This window comes from Panthera leo, chromosome A1, assembly GCF_018350215.1.
Source record: "Panthera leo isolate Ple1 chromosome A1, P.leo_Ple1_pat1.1, whole genome shotgun sequence".
Lineage (NCBI taxonomy): Eukaryota > Metazoa > Chordata > Mammalia > Carnivora > Felidae > Panthera > Panthera leo.
In genome coordinates, this window is record NC_056679.1 from 72,566,524 (window position 1) to 72,592,927 (window position 26,404).

General features: G+C 38.3%; 1 protein-coding gene and 1 long non-coding RNA gene across 7 annotated transcripts in view; one reads left to right on the forward strand and one right to left on the reverse strand.

Moving 5' to 3' along the window:
* The window catches only part of FGF14 (fibroblast growth factor 14), a 631,433-nt gene that overhangs the window by 408,439 nt on the left and 196,590 nt on the right, over window positions 1-26,404 (reverse strand). The gene's annotated exons all lie outside the window — the stretch shown is intronic.
* On the forward strand, window positions 10,905-16,070 carry LOC122214733. The gene is made up of 3 exons (XR_006200094.1): window positions 10,905-10,943; window positions 14,568-14,756; window positions 15,915-16,070. It is a non-coding gene; the product is annotated as an uncharacterized LOC122214733 (long non-coding RNA).

Sequence of the window (26,404 nt, forward strand, 5' to 3'; positions counted from 1 at the left end):
TACGAAGCCCAAAGAGACAGAGACACAGGAGGGGAGAAGGCCATGTGATGACAGAGGTAGAGAGTGTAGTGATGCACCTGCAAGCCAAGAAAGTCCATGGATTGACAGCCCCCACCAGAAGCTAGTAAGAGGCCAGGGAGAATTCTACCTAAAGTCTTAGAGGGAGCATGGCCTGCCAAAATCTTCATTTTGCATTTACAGTTTCAAGAGCTAAGAGAGTAAATTTTGGTTGTTTAAAGCCACCCACCTTGTGGCACTTTGTTAGGTCAGCCCTAGGAAACTAAGTCACTGGGCTTCAGATGGGAAGATTGTCCTGGATCATCTAAGTGGGCCCAACATAATCACATGGACCCCTTAAAGGTGGAGAACCTTTCCAGGCCATGGTAAGAAGGAGAAATGTGATGGTGAAAGCAGAATTAGAGAGATGGCACATTGCTGGCCTTGGAGATGGAAGAGGTGGCCATGAGCGAGGAACACAGGAGGCTTCCCAACTGGGAAAGGCAAGGAGGCACACTCTATACCAGGGTCTCCAGGAGGAACGTGGCCCTGCCAGCACCTCAGTCTTAGCCCTAAAGAGATCCATGTTGGACTTCTGCTCTCCAGAACAGTAAGATAATACATTTGCATTGTTAAAGCCACCAAGTATGTGATAGTTTTTATGTTTTGTGACAGAAAACTAATACAATGGCCTATATTACAAAACAGTGTACTCAGTGACCATTATTATTGTTATTATTTGAATTTCATCACATTTTGTGGAAATCTGTCTTCTCTCTTGTTATGTAAGTACCTATTTAATGGCCTCAATTTTCCATCTTGGCCCACAAAGCCTAAAATGTTCTCCAGCTGGCTCTTTACACACAAAGTTTGATGACCCCCCATTTTTGATTGTTAGCAAATTTCAGGTTAGTTAAAAGGAAAATACTTAAAAAACATAAATTTTTCATTTTTCAATATTTCTTGCTGAATAGTTTCCTGAAGTTCAAATTTGAGAAGCAGATTTATTGTAAAGAGCTGTATAATTATAGCTTCCGGAAAAATCAAAACAAATGTACTCACTCTTACTATAACTATATTTATTCATTTTTTAAAGCCACTGGGGCTGTTTGTGATGTGCCACCACGGTGCCCTTGGAATGGCAAACATGTGAGTCAAGAGTCAGAAGAAGGTTCTAGACAACATGCAGTGAAGATGAGGACCGACTTCTATTTCCAGAGACCCGTGCAAGCCCACTCATGCCAGACAGATGGAGAAGATGCCATTTCTACCCACAGGTGGCTTTGTAGCACTGGGCGTAGGCTAGCTCTATATAAAAGCCAAGTATTTGATAAGAGTGTGCAAGACTGAGGAAATAATAAAAACTTTCCAACTTGAAAAATGAGATCTACCTATAATATGTTCAGAGTTCATTCCCCTAAGGATTCTTCAGAACTCAGAAATTCCAAATGAGATAATAAGTAAGTTAAATACAACGCTGTTCTCGCTTATTAATCGTCTGTTCAAAGAGTTCAAAACTTATTCATCTTAATCACACCATTTGGAGTTTGGTAGCCTCATTTGGAAGAACTGGAATTTAAGAAGGTGTAAATGGATTGCTGAAGACAGACTGGGTCATTCATTAAGAAAAGTGATTAGCATTGCCAGATTGTCTCTGCCCCACAGACCAGTTAACCCTGTTCTTGTTTGAGAGAAGACGGTAGCTTAATGAAAAGCATCTTTTATTCAGTAATAACAAATAGCTGTTTAGCGTCTACCATGTGCTGGGAACAGGAAAGCCAGACTTGCCCCCGCTCCTCAGTGAACTCCGTCTTCCGCTGTCAGAACAGAGGATGTGTTTAACATTTGCCTCCCTCACACCTCACCACACCTGACCCCTCCTCACATGCGTCAGTCTGTGTGCCACATTAGCAGACAACAGGCACAAGCAGAAATATCTCCACCCATGGCCAGAGAGCTCAATAAATCCAACAGAGAGGCCATACATGTTCTTCAGAGTCAGACTTCAGTTCAAATCCACTCTCTCTATTGGCAAGGTGACAGTGGGAAAATAGTCTAACGGGTAGGCAGCAGTTTTCAGAACTCACACATAAAAGAAAGAGAATAGCATGTCTTTCACGGTGAGCTATGAAAACACAGAAGTTCACCCAGCTGGCTACCATAGAAGGTCATCAGTAAAATTTAGCCACCATGAATGATTTTGAAAGAGATAAAGTAGATGTAAAGAACACTTAGACTTCTTTGAATAGTTCCATAGGACTCTTGTTTACTAACTAGGTTTCTGTCTCAAAGGCGACTCAGTAAAGGAGCCCCTGATATATGCATAGGCATCTCCCACATAGACATGACAGAAACATCCTGGGACAGTGAAAATGTGCCAAGAAAGGGCAGAATGGCACATTAGACAACTCAGAACAAAGGCAATGTGTTGACCATTATCTCCAGAGACACACATAAGCCTACCAATCTCAGTACAATACAAGCATGTCAACAACTTTAAATTGAGAAGAAACCAAATAGTGAAAGATGCATGGAAGGAAGGGAGAGAAAAGCAACAGGGTGAAAGGGCCACACAGGGACACAGGAGGCAGGCAGGTACACATCTCTAATTATGTAGAGCACACAGTACGATACCTCCATCCATCTGCACTCACGTGTATAGTGAATGGGCAACAGTCACATGTTTGGGGAGTGGGCGACCACACTCACTCTGCCTCTGAAGCTCTGTGATTGAGAAGATTCTATTCTTTGGAACTAGAGAAGTGATAAATGATGATGGAGAGGTAAGAAGGCAATTTAGACAGTTTTCAAAATAAGATAAATGGCTAGTAAATGTGAGCAAAACAAATGATCCATATTTTTTTAATAATGCAAATTCAGTCAGTGTGATGCAATGTTCACCTATCAAATGAACCAAGAATTAAAAAGCAGATGAGGGCAGAGTGAAACAGAGGCATTGAGACATTGCTGGAGGAAATGTAAATTGATGTTAAGAGTTTGAAAAGTAATTTGGCGATATTTACCAAAATAATTTGGAATGTTCATACCTTTGACTTATTAATTCTTCTTAGAAACAATCATAACATAGTTATAAGGAGATACACCAAAATGCTCACAAAAAGTTCTGTACAGAAGTGCCATACAACCGAGAAAACTGGAAATCCCCCAAAGTGTTCAATACTAACAGGATGCTTTAAAAAGCCAGAGCATATCCATATGCTGGGATACTCTGTAGCTATTAAAAATAAAGGCTTTTCAATAACACAGGGAAATTTAATAACATTAAAAATGTCAAGTAAAGAAAGCATATGTTCTCACATAAGCTAAAATGTATTGAGAAAAATACACCAAGAAATTAATATTGCTAGAATTATGAACACACATTTCCTGATTCCTCATATTGTTTTTCAAATTTTCTAAAAGCACATGTCATTATCCTTAAGTTCAGGAAGGACATAAAGCTAAAATAATTACCATAATAAGAAAAAAGATCAAAGGAAGCTGTTCTTGTCTGTATTCTTTCATAGTTCTGAGGTCTTGTGTTCATTGGAAAATAAGAAAATGACTATCGGGAAAAGAATTTTATTTATTGGCTTCAGAAAGGCCATGAGACAGTAAGAAGAGAAGTGAACAGGTGGCCACATAAATTCTTAAAGAGGGAGCTGCTCCTAAGAGAGCAAATTTTCTAAACCTCTCTTCAAAACATATGCTATGTAATGTGGCATTTTTCATTTCCATTTTCCAGACTTATTTTGATTGAAAAGTTACGCAATAGGGCTAAAGCTTTAGAATATACCTAGGCTATGCTCTCTTCCTAAATGCATTCTAAAGTCATTTCACCTCTAATATATTTCTTATAAGTTAGGGAAAGAAAAAGTTTCTGGCATTCAACTATGATATCCTGGGGTCCCTCAACTCTGACAGCAGAGACCTTTTAAAAAATTTATTTACTCCTATTTTCTTCCTCTATTGCTTGACTTTTGTATTTTAATCTGAGTTAAGGATCTGTCATATAGTACTGTGTTTTACCTAAATTCTTTTTGGTAATCACCATATATACATACATAGACACAAACAGAGCATATATGATTACATATATAATTTGTTACTTACCATATAATGTTATATGTAAAATATATATATATATAGTGACAACAATAATAATAATAAACTATATCAGGTGCAGAATAAGAACTTTTCTCGTAAAGATATCCATATGAGTTAATATCACACCTTCCCTTTAAAATTCCATTTCTATCCAAAAATTAGTTTAAATGTTATCTATAGAAACCACATGATAAAGTAAAAGGAGTCTGAAGCTGAAGCCCACAGACCGGTATTCAGAGCTAGATCCCCCAAGTTTATTATAGGGACAAATCACTCAATGCCTTGGCCCACACATTTGTCATCTGCTAAGTGGAAATGATACAGTCCTCACAGCATAACTGACATGAGATAATACATGTAGGAGTGAGTATGAATTGTAAAGCTATTATTTTAACCCCTTCACACCAAACAGGGGTAGGAAGCCTTTTACAGGACTTCTCCACTCAATTAACATGCTATATTTATTCAAATGGAGAAAAGATCCAAAAAATCTTTTATTGACCCACTCTGGAAGACGTTCTTAGCCTGGACTCATTATCTTGAATGCAGACACAAGAATTTACCAGTATTAACATGGTGTAACTTTTTCCAGATAAAAGAAAATAAGTAAATATGTCGATAAGTAAAGCTGACAATTTACAAAACAGAGATGAAGCTATAGTAATAGTGAATGTAGTGAATGAAATTTTGCCATTAATAAGCTTAATATTTCTCTGGGTAACATAACCATTATTTTCTTATATTTGCTCATTGGATTAACAGATTAGGACTTGCATGCACTGCAGAATAGAATGGTATATAGTGTTTTTCATACTTAAGTAATGAAAAGATCTTTAAAGGAAAAGATCTTCTCACTAACTGCAAATGTTGACAAATCATGTTCATAACAATATTAATATATAAAACTTGGTATAATCTGTCTGTCGTATCCATATGACTTGTTTACAACTATAAAACTAAAAATTGATAAATGGAAAGCAAACAAAACTACAAAAAACAGTATGAAAAACAATAGCATTAATGTGAAATACTATATTGTTTGCTAAAACTAAACAACCATTCTCATTGTGAGTATAATAATACACACACACACACACACACACACACACACATTCACACACACATTTAAAGTCTGACATGTCTCTATATGCAATGTTCCTAACATTTTTCTCTGTTCAAACTTCTATGACATCTCCACTGGGATGGTACATGCCTGAGTTACACATGCACTGTCCAGATGGGCACACACCTGGGTTGCTCATGTGAGGTGCATGGGAAGCACATAGAGGCACACACTTGAATCACACATGCAGTATACATAAGAAGCATGTGCAGACACATGACTGAGCTACACGTGGAGGACAACTCCAGTCTTTCCCCATTAACCTAGGATAAATAAGTAGCACTCCTCAAGCTATAGTCATATGATCAACCCAACTGAAAATATGGGTAATAAAATTGCATGACCAAACTCCATTAGGAGTAATCTGACACATGTTCATACTATTTTTTTAGACTATAATCCACATGAAAGTATAAAATTAGTCCTTTTCTTGAGAAACACGCAAGCACTGGGAAAACGTTTATACATTCCTTTTTGAGGAACTCCAGTATCTATATCATAACTTAAATCTAAATACTTTGAAAAGTTTTTTATTAAATAGAATCACAGAATTACTGACTTGAATAGAATTGCCGAGGTGCCAAAATCTGCCATATCTGACATTGATTTTTGTTGCTGACTCAGACCAACGACATCAGCAACAGCATCCCTGGGTTGGGAGCTAATTGAGTCTAGTCTCCATCCTTGCCAACTATCTTCTTTCTTAGTTTCTCTCTTTGCCACCTTAGTGTCCTATCCTTGCTCTTTGTAAATAGCACTCATTTGGGACAAGCAAAACAGACACACCATTGAAACAGATTTGTTTTCTTACTGACAGCCCATAAAATAACTCCTCTGTGGAAGAAAAGCCACTGTTACAGTCAGTTGTATACCTAGAGATTCCAAATTCTTCTGTAAATATTTAAGACTGAGGCCTTTTCTCTGTTAACCACAAAACAATAGACTTCCAGGCCTGCTCACCTGCGTAAGTTAACACAAAAAGTAGTGGACATTCCTCATAAGTAGATGCTTACATAGCCTGCTCTTACTCACATAGCTATGGTCTCATAAGAGAAGCACAAAGAGAAATAGACACCCAACAAGCTGATCTACTGAATTTTCAGCAATTCATTCAATTTAACAAATTGTTAGGTGCCTGTTATCTGAAAAATACTATGCAGCTTTGAGTTTTTTCTTTATATCAATGATGAAATAAAAGAACAAGATACCTAGGCTCCAAGTTTTATTCATCCATCTCCTTTATTTAAAACATATATTGATCATTTATCATGATGTACTAGGCATTGTGTTGGATTCAGCAAGAGATTAAAGAGGGGAGAGATCATTTCTCAACTGAAGGACTGGGACACATGTTATAGATGAACTGGCATATAACTTTAAACTAGAAAACATCAGAACTGCAGCAGAGAGAAATGAAGAGGGAAAATAAAGGGGAGCAAAGAGAAAACAATGTAGTATTGTGGTTAAGAACAAGAATATGGTCAACTGCAAAGATCCAAGTTCATGTTCCAGTGTTTTCAATTACTATCTGTATAAGCTGGAGAAATTATTTAACCTCTTCAAGTCATAATGTCCTTTATGTGCCAGAAGGTGAAACAGAAGGACTTAACAAATTCATTTTGTTGACATTTCATTTTGTTTTTGTTTTGAAGAATTAAATGAGATTAAGTACAATATCTGGCACAGGATTAGTGCTCAATTAAGGCTACCTTTTTGAATTGTAATTATTATTTTAAATATTCTGGTGTCAAAAATAGCATAACAAACTTCACAGAGCCAGAAAATGTAGAACCTGCTGTGGAAATGATGAACATTCTCCTTTGGTTAAAGTTTAGAACTTAGAAGAAAAGCAGAGGCTAATAGATTTGAAAAGTTAATTCTGGTCACACTGAAAAAAAGGCTGAGAAGTTGGGTTTAATGTGTAGATGGTACAGAGAGAGACCTTGAAACTTCGTCAGCAGGGTATTAATATAATAAGAGGGGTGCTTTGGGAAGAAGCTGGTAAGTGAGCTGAAGTGGAGAGAGGTGAGAAAGAGAGAAAAAGAGAGAGAACATTTCATAAAAAGTATTTCAATTAACCAATTAAAACTTACAAGTAACTAAAGATTTGAAGTGATGAAAAGGAGGGATTGGATGTGGGAGAGCCATTATGAAGGTAGAATCCCTTCCAACTTTTAGTGATGTCTTTAAGTTAAGAAAGTTTAACCTAAACAGTTCTTAAATGAAAACCAAAGGTCATAGCATTGACCCAATTGGTGTTGTAATAAAAACTCTAAATATCAGCTGTATGTCAACTGTGTGCCAGGAACACACGTTAGGTACCATTTTAGCTTCATGCTAAGGCTGGATACCCAATGGATTTCACATGCTCACACAATCCAACATAGAAGGAAAAAAGGAAACTTTTCCTCTCGTTGTTTCCAGCAATCTTCCCTCATACCTCCTTGGCTTGAATTGGTTATATCTCCATTCCTGAACCACTAACTGTGATCATGGGATCACCATGTTCTTTGAGATAAGTCCTGTTTGCCTGAATCAACTGTTTTGTCTAAAAGAATGAGACTATGTTATTGTGGTGATAATGGTGGTTTTCAACCAGGGGCAAGTTTGCCCTGCAATGGACATTAGACAATGTCTGTTGTCAAACAAATACTAACTGGGAAGGTGTTACTGGTATCTACTGGGAAGAGTACAAGAATGATGTTAAAGATCCTACAAAGCACAGGACAACCCCCACAATACAATTATTGGACCCAAAATATCAATAGTGTCAAGGTTGGAATGTCAGATTAGGGGAATCAGGGATTACCTCTGGATCTGATCATGGGATTGACTTCGAATCCAACTTCACATTCATAGAGAAGGGTAAAGTCAATGTTAGAAAGACAACCATTAAGTCCATTAAATTCATATACTAATCAAAAATTAATTGGATGGGAGAGCACTGCAAGAATATTAAATAAAGACTGCCACAACTATGCACCTTTGTAAAGGCAATGAGAATGAGACAACAAGCAATGTTGGCAAAATCAACTTTTTAAGAACTTTGGAAATATGCCACAAGAGGAACCGAAGTAATGTTTATTGAAGAGAATAAATTGAATCTCAACTGGAATAGTGAGTTTTGTGGTTTTTTAACTTGCCCTATTCCCATTCTCTCTCCCCAGATCTACAGCTGCCATGAAAACAATAGCTTTGCAAATATGATAACCATGAAAATGAGCAGCCTACCAGCTACTGGAGAGGGCAGAACAGGTTTGAATCTCCCAAAAGCATCATTACCAGGTATTGTTATAATTTGACCTGTGGCAGTTTCCTGAAAACATCCATTAGCAGGGCTTGCCTTCAGTTGATCTGACTCACATATCACTCACTGTAAACAATCTTTCTCCAGGGCTTTTTCAAAAACAATCAAGGGTAACTGTTTAACATCAGAGCTGCCTCAGAAAGTGGAGCAAACAAGAAGCTGACCAAAGAAACTAAAAAGAAAGTTTGGTGAATGAGTCATCCACTGGGTCTGTCTTAGTCTGTGTATAACCGCCATTGAAAAATAGCATAGAGAGGTCTTTGAAAAGTTCCAACATATTTCTGGGAATCTAGAAGGCCACACATGTGTAGGAAGCAGAAAGACCAGAGGATCTGAGAAGGCCCTAGTCTCTCAATTCTTTCTGAACTGGAGGCTCTGAGCAAGCAGGAAGTGAAAGCTATTGAAGGAATTGAAGGCATTCTCCAACCAGAAACACTCAGGAAACACTCAAATATCAAAGGAAATATCTTGCCAACCATTAGCTGACTATAAGCTAAGCTGCCACACATTACAACACATAGAAATCATTATGCCTTTACTACAGGAAAGTCACAAAACAAACAGCAACAGAAACAAATAAGAACAGCAAACATAGACAAATCGAACTGTGGGTGTAGGGCAATCTGATTTCCAGGGTTGCCACATTATTTTATTTAACATATCCAGTTTTCAACAAAGATCATGGGACATGCAAAGAAATAGGAAAGAATGGCCCCAAAATAGTAAGAGGAGGAATAGCCAATAGAAACTCCCTGAGAAAGCACACATTGGAATGCTTAGATGGAAGATTTTAAATCAGCTAATATAATTATGTGCAAAGAACAAAAGGAAGCCATGAATAAAGATCTAAAGAAAAATATGAGCCTGTCTCAGCAAACAGTATTAATAAAAGCATATCTATTTTAAAAAATAGAGATTCTACGGCACATCCCCAAAGGCAAGGGAATTAAAAGCAAAAGTGAATTACTGGGACCTTATGAAGATAAAAAGCTTCTGCACAGCAAAGGAAACAACCAACAAAACTAAAAGGCAACCAACGGAATGGGAAAAGATATTTGCAAATGACATATCGGACAAAGGGCTAGTATCCAAAATCTATAAAGAGCTCATCAAACTCCACACCCGAAAAACAAATAACCCAGTGAAGAAATGGGCAGAAAACATGAATAGACACTTCTCTAAAGAAGACATCCAGATGGCCAACAGGCACATGAAAAGATGTTCAACGTCGCTCCTTATCAGGGAAATACAAATCAAAACCACACTCAGATATCACCTCACGCCAGTCAGAGTGGCCAAAATGAAGAAATCAGGAGACTATAGATGCTGGAGAGGATGTGGAGAAACGGGAACCCTCTTGCACTGTTGGTGGGAATGCAAATTGGTGCAGCCACTCTGGAAAGCAGTGTGGAGGTTCCTCAGAAAATTAAAAATAGACCTACCCTATGACCCAGCAATAGCACTGCTAGGAATTTATCCAAGGGATACAGGAGTACTGATGCATAGGGGCACTTGTACCCCAATGTTTATAGCAGCACTCTCAACAATAGCCAAATTATGGAAAGAGCCTAAATGTCCATCAACTGATGAATGGATAAAGAAATTGTGGTTTATATACACAATGGAATACTACGTGGCAATGAGAAAAAATGAAATATGGCCTTTTGTAGCAACATGGATGGAACTGGAGAGTGTGATGCTAAGTGAAATAAGCCATACAGAGAAAGACAGATACCATATGGTTTCACTCTTATGTGGATCCTGAGAAACGTAACAGAAACCCATGGGGGAGGGGAAGGGAAAAAAAAAAAAAGAGGTTAGAGTGGGAGAGAGCCAAAGCATAAGAGACTTAAAAACTGAGAACAAACTGAGGGTTGATGGGGGGTGGGAGGGAGGGCAGGGTGGGTGATGGGTATTGAGGAGGGCACCTTTTGGGATGAGCACTGGGTGTTGTATGGAAACCAATTTGACAGTAAATTTCATATATTAAAAAATTAAAAATTAAAAATTAAAAAAATATATAAATAAATAAAAAAATAGAGATTCTATAGTTAAACAGTATAATAACTAAAACAAAAATCCATTAGAGGGGTTTAACAAAAGATTTGACTTCAAAAAATAAAGAATTAGTGAGCTTGAAGATAAGTAATTGAGACTGTCTAGCCTAAGGAATAGAAAGAAGAATGAAGAATAACAAACAGAACCTAAGAGGTCTCTGTGACATCATCAAGCATAACAGCACACACATCATGAGCGTCCTAGAGGAGAGGTGAAAGAAAGGGACAGAAAAAATATTTGAAGAAATAATGGCCAAAAACTTACATCCAAGAAGCTCAAAAGATGTATGTTGGATAAACTTAAAAAAGATCACATCTAGACACATCATAATCAAATTGTCAAAAGTCAAAGGTAAAGAGACAATCTTGAAAGTAGCAATACAGAAGTGGCTCATCATATAAAGGAGATTTTTGATAAGATTAATAGCTGATTTCTCATCAGAAATAATGGAGGACAAAAGACAAGCAGATAACATAATCAAAATACTGAATGAAAAAATACTGTCCATCAATAATTCTATATCTACTTGCAATTTCACTTATATGAGGAATTTAAGAAACAAAACAGATGAACATGGGGTGGGGAGGGCAAACCAGGAAACAGACTCTTAACTACAGATAAAAAACTGAGGGTTGTTGGAGAGGAGGCGGGTGGGGTAATGGATTAAATGAGTGATGAGTATTAAGGAGGACACTTGCAATGAACACAAGGTCGTTAAGGGATGAATCGCTAAATTCTAAACTTGAAACTAATACACTGTATGTTAACTAACTGGAATTTAAATAAAAGCTTGGAAGAAAAAAGAATTCTATATCTAGCAAAACTATTCATTGAAAATGAAGGATATATTATTGCCAGATAAACAGATAATTCATTGTTCATAGAGCTATCCTGTAAGAAATACTAAGAAGTCCTCCAGACTAAGATAAAAGGATACTATACAACAAATAGAATCCACATGTAGAAATATTAAAAGTACCAGTAAAGGCAACAATTTAGGTAAATATAAAAGATAATATAAATGTACTTTTGGTTTGCAACTCTTTTCTAACTGAAAGATAACTGCATAAACAAACAATTATAAAACTGTGTTGCGGGACTTAAATAAATATTTGTACTTAAAATGCACCAGAGGACAAAGAAGGGGGAGGAATGGAGCTGTGTAGCAGCAAAGGTTTTATATTTCTGACCCAAACTAGATCTTTAAGTTAAGATGTTAATTGTAATCCTCAGAGTAAACATTAAGAAAATAACTCTAAAATATAATTAAAAAACAATAGAGGAGTTAAAATGATATGCTAGGAAACATTAACACAAAAGAAGATAGTAATGGAGAAATAAAATGAAAGATAAAACATATAAAATACAAGTAGAAAAATGGCAGATATAAAATCTACCTTATTAATTTTATTAAATGTAAATAGAATAAACACTCCAATCACAGGCAGAGATTGACAGAATAAACAAATATCACCCAATTATATACTGTAGTAGAAATACGTTTTATATTTAAGTCACACATCGTTTAAAAATAAAAAGACTGAAAAAGATATATCATGTAAACTATAACAAAAAGACAGCTAAGTGACTATATTACTATCAGAAAAAATATACTTTAAGGCAAAAATTGCTATTAGAGACAAAGAGCATTTTATAAGAATAAAACTTTCAATCCATCAAGAAGACATAACAATAATAGGTACATATGCACCTAATAATAGAGCCTGGAAAAAAAAATGAAGCAAAACCTTACAGAATTGAAGGGAGGAATAGACAATTCAGTAATAATAGTTGCACACTTACATAATAGAACAATTTGGCAAAAGAGCAACAAGGAAATAAAAGACTTGAATAACACTATAAAACAGCTAGATCCAACAGACATACATAGATCAGTCCTTTTAAAAACATCAAAGTACAAAATTTTCTTAAGTGCACATAGAATATTCCCCAGTATTAGGTCACATATTAGCTCACATATGCAGTATATGACCATAATGTAGTATTAGGCCATACATGTAGTATATCCATATGTGGACAACTACTCAACCATAAAAAGGAATGAAATATATATGTGCTACAACATGGGTGAACCTTAAAAACATTATGCTAAATGAAGAAGTCAGACAGAAAAAGACCACATACTGCATACTTTCATTTATATTCAATGGTTACTGCAGGCAAATCCAGACAGAAAGTAGATTTGTGATTTGCCAGGGCTGGGAAAATGAGTAGGAGAATAGTGACTGCTGATGTGGAAAACATTTCTTTTTGCAAAGATGAACACTTTCTAGAATTAGGATGTTCACATGGCTTCATGAAAATAGTAAATGCTTCTGAATTACAGACTTTTGAAAGGGTGAATTTTATGGTATGAAAGGTTGGTTGATAAAAGAAAACATTGAAGTAATTTATTGAAAAACAAACTAACTGTGTGTTTTATAATGGCAAAAGGGACATGAATATGATGATGGTGATGATGGTGATGATGATGATAGCTAAGATTAATTAACCTATACAAAAATTCTATGCAGCAGATATTTTTTTACTCCCATTTTTTTTCAACGTTTATTTTTATTTTTGAGACAGAAAGAGACAGAGCACGAACGGGGGAGGGGCAGAGAGAGAGGGAGACACAGAATCGGAAGCAGACTCCAGGCTCTGAGCCGTCAGCCCAGAGCACGACGCAGGGCTCGAACTCATGGACTGTGAGATCGTGACCTGAGCTGAAGTCGGACGCTTAACTGACTGAGCCACCCAGGCGCCCCTACTCCCATTTTTTAAATTAAGAAAATCTAGCAAGGAAGCCTGCTAAAGTCATCCAGCTAGGGAAAAATGTAGCGAAAATGAAATTCAATCCCAGGTCATTAGCCACTAGCAATGATGATGTCCCTACTCTTGAGATCACATTTTACTGGTAGAAAGAGACAAGTAGACATATAATAATAGACAAATGAAAAGAAATTTGTAATGGAGAAAAAAATAAATGGGGACAACACAAAGGATGAGCCCAAGCTTCTCAGGCAGAAAGGTCAAGAACATTCCTGGCAGATAACTGGAGCTAAAGTCCTACAACAAGGATTTCAGACATTTTCTTGATGAATTTTGGCATCTGTTCTCCCTCCCTACTGCCTTAACCCACTGCACTCCTCCTACACCACACACACACACACACACACACACACACACACACAGGAGCATGGCATAGTCAGTTTAGATATTAGCTGAGCTTATAACTATATAATTAGCTGACACACGCATTATAAGGTGAATTGGTTTCTTAGCTTGGTTTAAAGGCTGTGCTCACATACTTTGTAGACAACCTTTAGGTACAGAGACCTATCTCCTGAACATTTGGAACTCTTTCAAGTTCTTGTTTGAAGAGTTAATTGAAACTCATTTTTGCACACAATTATTAGTAGCCTGTGCAATAAACTACCATCCCTACCCTGAACAAAATGTATGTAAACAGCTATTAACCGCATAAAAAGAATAGCACCAAAAGTCTACAGAGACAATAGTCACTGTCTCAAACACAGAAAGAACATCACATTTGGATAATGATTTTTCTGATTAAATTTGTTGTAGACAGACAGAAGACAGAATTAGATCAGTGGTGAGTTTAGAGGGTAGCATTAACAATGAGAAAGGAATTGAATCCACAAATATCACTTTGGAGAGAGGAAGCAGGAGGTATACGTCCTCTCTTAATAGATTAATTAAGATAAACTAAACAGCATGTTCAGAAAGTTTATAGGATTGGCAAATAATGTTTTGGTAAGGTCATTATAAACCATTCAATGGCTATTATGATGGTAATTTACAGCCATGACAATTGTCTAGACAAGAAAATTAAGACATTACTGGTTCCAATTTTAATTTGAAACAAAGCTAACCATATCGTATTAAGTGTCCTGATCTTGTGGCCTCCAGCCACTGGTTGCAAATGTTAAACTCATTTGCTGTTTTTCCCAGAACTGCTAACAGGACTGGGCAGAGACAGGAGAAAGAAATGAGTCAATTGTAAAGATATCTGGATTGAAGAAAAAAGACTCAGGGAAGAAGAAAGATTCTTCCTGCACAGCAATGTTATCCAAACAGCAGCGTTCTCAGATTGTCTGGTAGTGGAGGACATCCCATAAACAGCCTCCGGTAAAGAGAAGGGTAGGTGTTTCTCTTTGAAAAGAGTCCATAGCTGGGCACAGCCTCTGTTTCTCCTGCCCTTACAACTTAACCTTAAAGCAAAGTGGAGGGCAGTGATCTCTATGAATAGGAGAGAAAATAGAAGGGAAAGACCCATTACTGTGAGTGGGATCTGGTAGGACAGTTCCATAGGATCACAGTTACGGGTATGCGATTGTTAGACCTGGTATTCATTTGCACTTGATAGCAAGTTACTGTCACGTAGGCCTCCAGTTGAAGTTCTATGGACTCTCTAAAGGCAATTAGAGAAATTCTTAACATTTCTCTATTGGGCCTTCTACAGCGGATATCAGGTCAGAGTTAGAGGTGGAACATTTCGGAATCACCCTTAGGGTGTGCTATCAACATTCCACCACAGCCTCTCCCCTCTACTGTGCCAGACTCAGGGGTAGAGTGGGGGCGTCCTGGCCTGGAAAGAGCAACGTGAGGTTTAGACAGGGTTGTGCCTTCTCCTAAGACTCTGCTGGCCCTCAGTTTCTTTATCTGTAAAAGGAGGAAGGTGAATTTATACCTTCAAAATTCTGCAGCTTTAGATGCCCATTCCATATGAAATAAATTCTTCAATTCCTTTTAAATAAATAAATAAAATACAAATATGTATTTACAGATATGTGTATACTTACTTATAAATATATGATGTAATAGTTTACATATAATAATACCAATTTATATGTAATTATATTACAGAGCAGAACATACCCAGATACACATATACCATATACACAAAATATATTATCATAAGGGTGTTTTCAGTCTCTAGCCCATACAAAATAGTTTTAGGTCAGTACAAAATTATTTTCAGTTGCTTAGAAATCATAAGACGGAAAAGCCTCACAGCACACAGTAGCCCGCTCCTGCCTCAAGCTGGTAGTTAGCCATGGGAAACCTCTAGCTGAGCAGGAACCAATGTTTGAAACATGCTGTCCCAGTAGGAATGGTCTCAGACATGGCGGTGAGATAGACCACGTTTTTTCCCACTTATCCACTTTAGCCCTCTCTTTATTGGGCACCAGCTCCTTCCTGCTTCCCTGGCTTTCCTCACCACCCACATGCCCTGACTGGGAATTGCCATCTTCTGGTTCTCAGTCACACTCCCTTCCTCTCCCTCACCCTTTGAAGTCGACTATGGCGGCAGCCACCGCAGCAGCAAACCGCCATGCTTCTCTGAGACACCAACAAGAGCCAAGGCACATGCTAGACGAGAATCAAAGGAATTAACAATCTTCTGAGCCTGAGGGTCTGTTATCCCAGCTGGAGGAGGAAGTGACACTACTATGGTAGGTAAGTTCTCTTCCAACTATATAATTCCAGAAAAACTCAGTCCACACTGATGCCAAAATAGAACACATATAAATTTTAGTCGGAGCCTTCTAGAGAATATTACCCAGCCGCTGTTAATAATTCGAGGAGTGGATATTTAGGGTGCGTGGGCTTCTCTGCTTCCACTGACATTATATTCTGTTGGCAGCAGCCTATTCCTCTGATTGCCTTTAGGAAGCCATAGGAGACTGAACTGCAGTAGGCAGCCAGGCTATTCATGCTGAAATTGAACAGAGCGTTCTTCTGAGTGGGGACAGGGGGCAGGGGGGTAAGTTCAGTTCCTCCTTCCGAAGACCAGAGACGATTTCCGTTCCACCTGGTAAATTCCATCTCCTTTTGGACTTTTTAAATATTGCTCCTGGAATGGACTGTTATTTATATATTGAGAGGAAAATCTGCCAGAGTGATGTGCTTATTGAAACGCTTTAAAGAATCACTAAAACACTGATCCTGTGAGATGAGAGGAGCCTCCCTACCCTTACTTGAGGCCTTCCTCCTGCAGTCTTTGACAGAGCTAACTGACATCCTCAGCCTGTCCATGGGGATCACATGTTTGAACTCACAGTGCAAATGGAGAGCACTTACTCTTCACTCTTTGCCAAACTCTAAATCTAAAGTTACCTCACTGAAGCCCCAAATTACCCTCTTCTGTCTAAATGTCGCAAGAGTGACAAAGGTCTTGTGATATACAAGGAACCAGCTCAAGAACACAAACACTATTATTCCACTATTACCTATCTCTTAAGATTTGTAAACATGTGTAGGCAGTTGTCTACTTTATTACCTTGGCACCCATTCAAATTGAAATAAACATTATCCACAGAGATGGCAGGTATTGGTTGCTTATTAGAACAGTCTAGTACCATCATTATTAAGAGCATTGTTCCTTCAAAAAATTAAAACACTCATAATCATGTGTCATTTTTTTAAATCTTACCTCTGCAATTTTACCTTTAATAGTAGTTACAAATACATATCTAACAGTTAATGAGGGTTTTCTAAATGCTAGGTCTGAATTAAGATTAGCTTTGTGTGTATTATTTCATTTATCTTCAAAAGAGCCTGATAAAGCAAGAACTATTATGACTTGGTGAAGATAAAACAAGTTGTCCAGGTCACAAAACTAGTTAGGTAGAGGTAGAATCCCAATATTTTTTTAATGTTTATTTATTTTTGAGAGAGAGAGAGAGAAACTTTGAGTGGGGGAGGGGCAGAGAGAGAGGGAGACACAGAACCCAAAGCAGGTTCCAGGCTCTGAGCTGTGAGCACAGAGCCCGATGCGGGGCTTGAACTCATGAAACAGGAGATCATGACCTGAGCCGAAGTCAGACATTCAACTGACTGAGCCACCCAGGCGTCCCTAGAATCCCAATCCTTAACACCAGACTAGCTGATGGATTACCAAGTCCTTCAAAAGGGTCCTTATATTTATCCACCTCTGCCCATTGGCATTTCATGCCTGGAGGATGCAGAAGTCCTAGAACTCATCTCTCAGGCTCCATGCTGTAACCTATTCCACAATCTCCCCCAATCCTCCTAAAGTGCCAATTTCATCCTGCACCATATTACACTAGCTCATGTAACCCAATCCTTTAGAAAAGATCCAAACTCACACACTCTTCGCATTCACACCCCAAGTACCAAAACATTAGATCTTACTAGTTCCATGTAAAAACATTGAGTAAGTGTCTTTCTTCTTTCCCTAAATCACATTCAAACCCTATTGCATGCTCTTCTCCTTGCCTGAGATCCCCTTCCTTCTGCACTGGCCAAATCCTCAAGCCACACTTCCTCCAAGAAGCTTTCCACATAACTTAGCAGTTATATGGCACTTTGGGGACTCATCTTTACACTGGCTTAGGACAATAATTTCTGCTTCAACAGAAAGAGCATGGGGCTTGGAATGCAGAGACCTGTGCTGAAATCCTAGTTTTTGTGATTTTATTTAATATCCTTGTAGCCTCAGGGTTTGCATTTCTGATGTGGAGTCATTACTCTCTGTGTCACAAGGTTGCTATAAGGATTAAATGAAATTATAAATACACACATGTATATGTGTGTCAGCATATATATATATGTACATATATATATATGACTTATACATGAATATATGTACATATGCTTTTGTACACATACAAATAATAGCTTTGAAAGCTATGAAATCCTCTAAAGAAGTAAAGAAGCATCACTGTGTTTTAACTGGTATATAAAGGTAGAAAGAGATAGATCAGTCTTAGAGTCCTAGAGGGTAGCAAACTTTTTTGTTGATATCCTTCTCAGTTTCTAGCATAATGCTATATGTAATAAAGAATACTGAGAAGAAAGGCTTGAATAGGAATTTTTCTAAGACTCTAGGGAGAAATCACTATTCCTGTATTATACATTAGAAATATTGCAAGGCTAGACAAACACATGAGCGACCAGCCAACTAGTCGGTGGCAAACATAAATCTTTGAATTCTCACTTGAGATTTTTTTTTTTCAACCGGGCTCTTCTGTCAGCTTTTTCCTTGATGAATCGGACTTCATGTTTACTAATGACATTCAGAGAGTGTACTCACTGTTTGTGGATAGCACCAAGTGGGTGGACTGCCAACCACATTTGGAGAGTGTCACTGCAATTCAAAACAATCCTGACAACTTGAAGATGTGGGCAGATATAAACAACGGCATTGAGAAGACCAAACATTAAAAAAAAAAAAAAAAAGACTAATGTCTTCTTTATTGAGTCTCCTCAAAAATGTTTAAAGTGCGAACACTGAAATTTCAGATCTAGCAGACAACCTCTCCATGCTAATAAATATTACTTAGGAACCTTTGAACCTGTGTCTATTTTAAGATCTTCCAAACTGACAAACAGAGAGAATATGGAGAGGGTTGGAAAGAGAATAATAGCCAGACCTAATGGGTTAGTAAATTATGTTGGCAAACATACAGCTCACGGGAAAAGCAGAGGAAATGGTCTAATTGTACAAAAAAAAGAAAAACAGCTACTGTCTTTTTCATATCCTTCCAGAAGGGTCTCTGAGGTGTTAATTCCACAATCTCAAATCTTCTGTTGTATCATTGAACATCCCTTCCAGGTCAGACCATGAAATCTCTTTTGAACACATGTATCTAATTGTTTTGCAAGAGTTTAGAGGACTCTGCATGGATGGTCCAGAGGTTGAATGATGAGTGATTGAGTATATTCATAAGAAAAAGTAAGAAAAAGTAGAGAAGATAGTGGGGGAAAATATTTTTAAAAACATTAAACTGACATGGCTGTGATCCTGAAGCTGAAGACATGGGGGACAAGTACCCAGAAAGAGGTAAGGACTGTACACTCAAAAGTAGCACCTATTTTGGTCACCGGTGACATAGTAACAGCTGTGCCTCCTCTAAGCCAGTGCACCAGAAAAAGCTATCACGGTCCCTGTTGTACTCAGCCAGGCCAAGGAGCCTACAAGTCTACCGATATTGACTAGCAGGGGCCTGCGGATGCTGATAAGACTTGTTCTCACTCACCTACGGGGAAAGGAGTCTCATTAGCAAGAAGCAAGGTTATGATACTCCATAGAGGTTCTGGGAATGTGGTGTGTGAGGGTGATGGCCAGGCGACAGGAGGAATCACAAGACTTCTAGAATCATCACTAACCTGTTGTTATAATTACATAAAAACAATCTTTTTTATCACACATTATATTTTGCTGTATTAGGAAAAAAAAATATTTTTTAGCTGTTTTCCCAGAATGAAACTCTATCATCCCAGCAGTATGACTGTTGCTGACTTCACAACCTTCCTGGTAAGGGCAAACTCATCTTGGAAAAGGTCTGATCCCAGTGGTTTTAGAGTTCTTGTTTTTTGCTTATAATGCCAGTGCTATCCTTAAGGAATAGACAATTTGGCAAAATCTCCATTTCCAAATTCATGGCATTACTCTGACCACTGGCAACAAAAGGACTCTTGAGCCAAAATACTGCAATGCTGATATTTTTTTTTTCCTTGCTCTGTCCAAAATTATCTGAGAGGTAGAGAATGAGGAAAAGAGCCAGTGGGCCTCTTTGTCAGAGCATCAGAGGTAGTACTCACCCAGACATTGCCTCAAGCCTCCCTGAAATCCCTTCAATCTCAGTATAGCTATCTCGTAACCAGATTAGGATTTCCCTATGTGTATCCAAGGCTGAGACAGAACAGGTAAGATAGGAGGCCCCAGTCCAGCATGCTTCTGAAGAGCTGCAGCTAAAATAATCCAAAGCACAGAGCAAATTCTACTTCGGTTTGACACTGTGAAATAATTCACGTTTTCCTTTCCTTTGATAGCAGTATATTTGCCTTCTCGATTCTGTTTTGTGTAAGTGAGCACTGTAAAAAATTGGTTTGCATTGCCCAAGAATGTGTCAACTACGAATGAAACGAGGCAGCCCCCAAAAGGTCTGGATGGTGACCAAAAAATATCTGCTTTTTGCGTACATATTTATAAATCCAAAATTGAATGATGTATATGCAAATTTTTGGTATAATTTTCATAAGAAAAAATAAAAATAACTTTGGGAAGGTATCAGAGCAACTATGGAGTCCTCACCCCTGGAAAAAGGCACTGGGTGACTCTTCTCACATACTCAAGTTTTAATTTAGTGGCATGCATCTATTACCTCTGAAAAGATATGACATAATTCACTTATTTTCATGAAGAATGAGCCCAATGAGAGAACATTAGTGGAGTTAAATCATATTTATTATATTTCTCAAATCTGAGATGCTTATATTAAGACATACAATTCTATTGAAATAATGGATTTTAAATATTCTTCCACTTTGCTTTTAAGTACATTTCATGGAGGCTAATTTTTTTTTCCTTGTGGAATTGGGTTACAATTTCTTATTTTTTTCCTCCCCATTAACACAGTTTTGACACCAATTTGCAAATACAAGTTAACTCAATGCGACCTTTTGCCCCTCCCCCATTAAGTTTTGTGCAATTGGAAATAACTGCTAATTTAAAGCTTAATTGTTACCTACAGTGCACTTTTCACTTAATTAGATAGGTGGCTTCTGTCAGAACAACCAGCTTAACTGTGCTCAGTGGGAAAGGCCATATAGTCAGGTACTACAGATGAGTGAGTCTTGCAGGGTTTTGATTGTGTGCTCCAATTAAAACTTTTCAATTAGAACAAGGCAAATTGAATCAATGGCAACAAGAACCACAAATGAGATTGGACTCAGCTTTCAAATTCAGGTGCCATAGGACCAACGTAAAGTGGGAGGTAGGTACTTTTTGTTCTTAGCACTCTGCCCCCTGACTCACTTGAGCCAATCTTGTCACACTATGACCGTCCCCAAAGAGCTTTTTCTTGGCCAACATAGTTCTATTTTCTGGGGAGACACACAGCTCCCCCCACCACCCTTCCATCTCAGATATCTCAGTTAAGATTTGGCCTGGATGAACAGAACATCCTTACTTTCCACCCAGCAAAACTACCACCTCCCTGGGCCATGCCTCATTTTAGTGGTCAGGAAAGCACAGGGATATAGAATAGGAAGAGAACAAGTTGGGCATGACACCATCCATTTGGTTGGTGTAGACTCAAGTATTGTTTTTATTCATCTGGGGGAGAGGTGTCTTTCTAATAAAACTGAGGACAGGAAGGAACAAATTTGTTTTTAGCACAACAAAGCCACTGGTTGTATCACAAGGTGTAAAGTTAAAGTCACATTAACATGAGGCAATAAATTAGGTAATGTAAGCATGTCCTACAGAAAAAAAATCAAATGTCTAAGTGCAAGGTAGGTTGATTTTGCACTTCAGGATAAACTGATACAAATCAGATTGGAAGTATTCACCTTCTCTGCATACACTCACTCCAGCTCCATTGTGAAGACAGTAACAGAATAGCTTTCTTCCCTTCTGCTTATGGAGCCGGCAGAAACTGAGAGAAGGTCTTTGGCTTGCAGTATTGGTCTATGTGTACGTGTGTGTGCACAAGTGCATGTGTGCTAACTGGAGTTATTTAACCTCCATCTATAAAGTGGGGATTATTTCTTTTTTTTAATGTTTATTTATTTATTTTTTAGCGAGTGTGAGAGAGCAGGGGAAGGGCAGAGAGAGAGGGAGACAGAGAATCTCAAGCAGACTCCATGCTGTCAGCACAGAGCCTGACATGGTGCTCAAACTCACAAACCAGGAGATCATGACCTGAGCCAAGATCAAGAGTCAGATGCTTAACTGACTGAGCCACCCAGGCCAAATGGGGATAATTTCTATTAGCGACCTTACAGAACTGATGGAATGACTACATGAGATGATGCATGTGAAATGCCTGGCAGAAAACAAGGTACAAAAAATAAAAACTCTCAATAGTACCTGTTACTATTATCATAGTTAATGAAAAGTGCCTAGAGATATTATACAAAGACATTAGACATTATATTTGTATACTATACTATTTGTGAGAGAGACAAAGTATAATACACGGTCTGTGACCTCAATTTGCCTTCAAATAGGGAGGAATTTATAAGACCTAGGAAGAAACTGATGATCTGAACTAAATTTCCCATATAGAAAGTGTCCTCCCCACATGGGTGATACTGGATTAGAAAATGATCTTCAGAAAGAAAGAGAAACAGGACAGCATATTGCCATCTCTTCCCCAAGAAGCCTTCAGAAAAAATCCACCTAAAGTTCTTCCGTGATCCAGTGAGTCTATAAAAATGTTTAAAGTGGAAAGTGAGTATCTGGCAAGCTGAGACTGCCACACTCCTGTTGGAGGCAGTGAGGATTACTGCCCCCCCCCCCACCCCACGGGGCTAACTTGCTGGAGATCCATGAACAGCGCCCTTAGACTTTGCTGTGGCTGCTAAAAAGGTTACAGCACAAACCCACTTAGGTGTTAAGATGAAAACAAGTTGTTTAATTCACAGTAGTAAAAATTCAAAATAACACACACACACATACGATTATAAGGCGTTTAACTGACTCACACCAGTAAAAATTCAAGATACACACACACACACACACACACACACACACACACACACAAACACACGCTCGGGTGTTTACTTTTTCCAAGAGGAAGTTGCTAGACCAAAAGAATTAGTATTTTCTGTCATTTCAAGGCAGTATAGAAGAATTATGTGGGGCATTGTGTCATCCTAAATTGCCCCACCAGCTACCTAAATGCCAATAATTCATTAAAGCTACACTCGACAAAATGTTCAGAAACAGACCTTCACCACAATTTTGGATTCACGTTTGCCAAATTCAGACTCCTAAGAAGCCTTCTTATACCTCTTAAACCTCTAAACCCAGGAAAATTGTCAGAAGACAATCATCAAAGAAAACAAGCAAACTGACCTCTTTCCAGACTGCTGTGATTATCCAAAAAATGAGGGAAGGCAGGCTTCTAGTTATTTTAGTAACCTTCTCCAAAAGAAACAGAGAACCAAAATAACCAAAAAACATCTGGGCTGGAAAAAAATAACAGGGACAACAATTTGGACAATATTCTTCCTTAAGAAAGAAAAGAGGGGCACCTGGGTGGCCCAGTTGGTTAAGCATCTGACTCTTGGTTTTGGCTCAGGTCAGGATCTCACGGTTTGTGAGTTCAAGCCCCACATTGGGCTCTGTGCTGACAGTGCAGAGCCTGCTTGGGATTCTCTCTCTCTCTCTCTCTCTCTCTCTCTCTCTCTCTCCCCCCACCCTTTCTCTCTCAAAATAAATAAACTTTAAAAAGAAAGAAAAGAGAGTCTAGTTTTTTTTTTAATTAGATAATGTTCATCTAGAACACAATTCTCTTTGGTAGGATACTGCCTTTACTTTATGGAGAAGAAAAATGTGTTTTCATGTTGTTTCCACTAAGGACACTCATTTCACTAAGACTTTAATTTCTAAGGTAAGTTCCAAGGTTAGTACATCATTTGAACAACATAAAAGCAATCCCTCCTGGGGCACCTGGGTGGCTCAGTCGGTTAAGTGTCCTACTTTGGCTCAGGTCATGATCTCACAGTTCATGAGTTCGAGCCCCGCATCGGGCTCTGTGCTGACAGTTTACAGCCTGGAGCCTGCTTCGGATTCTGTGTCTCCCTCTCTCTCTGCCCCTCCCCTGCTCATGCTCTCTCTCTCTCTCAAAGATAAATAAACATTAAAAAAGTGAAAAGCAATCCCTCCTCATTCAGCTGAGTCAACACATAGTCACTGAGAAGCAGTGCTGGTCAGCAGTGAGCAGGAGGAAGAATCACAGTACTCCAATCCATTCTTGTTGTTTGCCATCAGAAACCAGTGCTGGCAAGCAGTCTGAGATCCTGGAACTGGTAAGGCACGAATCAAGTTATCGCTCACTTAAAAATAAAATGCCTGGATGCGCACAAGTGTCTTTATTTTTTGTGTTGCTATTTTCTTTCCTAATCTTCCCCATCCCTGGAGTCAGTACATGACATCATTCTTCCATAGAAACAGTCATTAAAGCGCTTAAAAATATACATATTAGCAGATCACACACTCCTATCAGTTTATCTTGTGAATATCATAAATATCATGCACACAACAGATGGAAATGGCATAAACAGCAAAATTCTGCATTATTCATGAACTATAGTTAGCTTTTCCCTAGACTCCATGCTACTGAGGAATACGTGTACTTGGATATATGTTCCCTGTTAGGAACCAAGTCTTCAACAACAACAAAGCTTTTATTGGGGCAATTAACATTTGAGGTTTATGAAATTATTAATTTTGAGTATACAACACACTCCAGTTCAACCTACCTCTCACATCAGAATGAAAACAGATAATCCGAAACATAACCAAAATATTTTCGGTCATTAGGAAAATATCAAGGAACATATTTGTTAAGGATGGGTCATTTTTTCAACAGCTTTCCTCCTGTTAAATATAGATATTTCATACCACCAACACCACAAAAAAAGATGCTACCAGAAATAACCACAATAAGTGAAAGAAGCCCACTGTATTATTTCCATCCAAAATAGAGTGATTTTTTTTTACTTCCTTCTGCAGAATCACACTCCTGAAGTGCAAGTTAACAAACGCATGTTGTAGGGTGGGTTTCCTGGGGATGGATTTGGAGATGGAGAGAGACAAGTGGAGTAGGAGAGTTGTTCCCAGGAATGCGCCTGCAAAGTGAGGGAGGCAGGATCCAGCAGAACAGAAAGTAAGCCCTCCGTACAGTAACTCCGAAAGCCTCAGGTCACTTCCACAGGGAGCTCTGGAGCTGGGATGACCCTGCAGATCTGTCCCCAAGTGAAGCAAGACTTTGTACCTCTGTACCAGCCAGATATTGGCTGCAGCTCTGCATGCTTAACCTGGGGCCAGCCAGGTCCCAGTAGCTGAGGACAATTCCAACCAAAGGGTACGGCCATGAGCCATCAGTGGCCCATGTTGCCAGCAGCTGAGAATGGTCCTTCTGACCTGAAGGAGTGATCTACAAAGAACAGGACAGTATCACCTACAAAGGGGGTTTTTCATTGTAATAAGAACCACCACATCAGAATTCAAACTTATGGCAATCTTGATTCAAACTTGGAAGACCTACAATGCTTTTTAAGGATGCCTAGCCAATGCACACGAGTCTACTCAACAGGAAACAATAACAATTTTTAAACTAAATACAAGGCAGAAAGGGAGGATAAATAAATTTTTTTATCAAGTCATTTATATGAACAAGTGTTCCTCAGCACCTAAAACTATAAAAATTAGAACTGACACTGAAACTTTTCTTGTTGTACCAATAAGTAATATTCACCCCAGACACATGAAATGATTGAGATTTTTTTAAGTGTATTTATTGATTTTGAGAGAGAAGGAGAGAGAAAGAGAGAGTGTGCACAAGCTGGGGAGGGGCAGAGAGACAGGAAGAGAGAATCCCCCAGCAGGCTCCGTGCTATGAGCACAGAGCCCGACATGGGGCTCCAACTCATGAATTGGGAGATCATGACCTGAGCCAAAATCAGGAGTCAGATGCTCAACAGACTGAGCCACCCAGGTGCCTCTTACTGAGATTTTTTAAAGCCCAGTCTATTTCATTAAGACATGCATTTTAATATAACTTTAGTTTTCATGTTCATTAAGCATTGAATACATAAATTATGTTGTTTTGATCAATAATTCTAATGAGAACCCAATTTAGAAAAAAATATTTTTAAGTGATATAAAGATTGTCATTACAGAAAGTTATGAAAGGCTAAAGAATAGAAGAGTTTCAAGCATGGATATGTGGCTTGAAGTTCTGTGCAAAAAGTTAAACAGAAATAGGAGTTCATGGAGGAAAAAAAAGCTATGGAAAGTCTCTATA